Below are 2,471 nucleotides of genomic sequence, written 5' to 3'. Positions count from 1 at the left end.
CCTGAACTTCTATACCTGCGTGGAATATTTTTAAATCTACACGCCTCTAATCTACCACATGCAAATTTCATTGATCGGGGAATTTGAATTGATCTAAATTTTAAATTTCGAACTTCGACCAAAATTTATTCTCTGAATTAAGTTCACTATATTAAAAATTTCCACTGTCGCCGCGTAAGACACATTTTTGCAGAACGGTAACGTTGTTCGGTGAATATTTCTTGCTTTAGCTTTCTTTCCACAGGTTGATGAAACTGCAGAATACCAAATCTCACTCGTGGGACGGAAAAGTCTCCGGGAAACTGGAAAAAAATGCACTGCAATTTGTCATAGGGAAAGAAACAGTAAGAAGCTTGCGCCTAACAGCTGTTTCCAACTTCTCGCATTTATCATTGCTCTTCGGCGTATATTTTCACTTGCCTGTATCGCCATACCGGCGAGCAAACTTGTGCATCAAATAATGTTGCTTTACGAGCAATGCGCGACTTCGCTTCGATCCAGAAATGATGGATTCCCCGTCCCTAATGAAAAAGCTTGTAAACTGCGCGGAGCTGTTATCAAAACAACTTCACCATTTTTCAGAAAATTACAGAGTAATTAAGGGCCTACGCCAACCTGAGCCGGCTGAAATGACATCAAAGTTAACGAATTTTTTTCTACGAAACTATGAATGTGACAATTATTTTATTATTATACATGGTTAGGGCATGCATTAAAGGATGTATTGTGTAAATTTCATAAGAATATATTTAAAAATGGCCTGGTTATCCGTTGTCCTGCAGTACTCTGTAATGACACGCGCAAACCGGTATAACGGATTATGATGCTCACGATTATCAGAAATTAAAAACTCATGATTTTATTGTTCCTTGATAAAATATCTATCGCGAGGCATAGGGATTTTAAGAAAAAACCATTTTTGTAAATACAAATGCGAGGAAAGTGAAAGTGAACATTCAATTTTTACCCGAAAAATCAAACTTTAAACGATTGTAATGAACAATCGGGATATCGTAGCAAAACAATCCTATGCTTCACGATAGATAATGTTATTAGAATTATGTGTATTAAATTTGAAGTAAATCGGACGTATAGTTCCCGAGATATTTGTTACACCAGTTGTAAAAATGTAGTTTCGAGAAAAATGCAAAAGGAAAAGTGCGACTTGGAAACGCCACGTACCTGTTCGGACACGGCGAACTGTCGCACGAAATTCTAAGCACTGTAAGTTCGATATTTTTGGGAGCTATTACATCTATATCGTGGCTTAAATTATTCCCTGAACTCTAAATTAAAGAAAAATTTTTAAAAATCGATTTTTTAAATCTCAGGATGGCGTAACCCCTTAAACAATAATATATAATAATGTTCGCACGTTGTGCTAACAAGATAAACTGTGTTTTGCGTTGAAGCTACAAAATTTGTATGTGTTACAACATGACATGCACTGATGGTCATAATAGATGTCAACTTCACTCGAATGACTTCAGGCTTGTGGCATATGACTGAAGCGGACAGCTTTTATAGCGGCCCCTACACGGTCAATCAGGAATGACAGTCTGATTGAACAGTCAGACTGTCAATCCTGACTGTGATCCTGACTTCAATCATAATAAATTCATGTAATTTGCTCCGTGAGATGACGGTAACAAATTCTGATGATTATAAAAATTATTTTCGAATGGACGAAAACCTATTGAAGACTGTTAAATAGTTTCTCCTCCACTTCCTGTGATTGAAGCTCGGATTTCGGATTTCCAAATGTCTGGAAATCCGTCAGTCCATTTCATCAATCCGCCTTTTACGAGCAATCCAAATGTCAATCTTCGACGTGACTGTCATTCCGATTGACCGTGTAGGGTCCGCTTATGACTATGAGGGCTGTACTACGCAAATCAATCGTTTTCTGCAATTTATGTTAGTACTTTTTCTTTGTATGTGTAAAATTAGAATGAATTTAAGTCATCATTCTGCAGGGTTCGATCCTGGGAATTTTTTAACGTTTGCCTTCCTTCAGTGACACAATGCTGATGCTTATTAATTTTTATTTTGGGAAAATATTCGTCAGATGAATCCAGACAGTCTAGTCTAGTGGGGCAGTTTGATTGTTAAGGGGGGCAATTCAACAATTTCCTAAAACCAATCATTTAACCCTTAGCACTCGAATGGTATCTCTGAGGCGCCACTAAAAATTGCTGTAGGATTACTCAAAATATTGTTTACATTACTAAATATACAGTACCTAATCAATTACTGAACATTTAGGTATTGTACGAGGTATTCTTCCAATTTCATATTCATAAAATATCAAAAAAATCATAGGGAATGAAAATATTCTAAAATATTAAAATAGCTCCGAGTGCAAAGGGTTAAGTTTCTTCAGTAAACAATTTAATTTTTGAATATGAAAAATTATGTATACATGTTACATAGAGGGCATAAGAATTTTAGAAATGCTTAGGTGGGGCATG

The 2,471-nt window shown here is 36.1% G+C and overlaps 1 protein-coding gene across 4 annotated transcripts in view; it reads left to right on the top strand.

Moving 5' to 3' along the window:
• Positions 1 to 2,471, top strand: part of LOC143215015 (furin-like protease 1) — a 549,701-nt gene that overhangs the window by 453,739 nt on the left and 93,491 nt on the right. The window lies entirely within an intron of this gene.

The sequence above is a fragment of the Lasioglossum baleicum genome, chromosome 13, assembly GCF_051020765.1.
Source record: "Lasioglossum baleicum chromosome 13, iyLasBale1, whole genome shotgun sequence".
Lineage (NCBI taxonomy): Eukaryota > Metazoa > Arthropoda > Insecta > Hymenoptera > Halictidae > Lasioglossum > Lasioglossum baleicum.
This window is presented reverse-complemented; position numbering and strand designations above follow the sequence as displayed.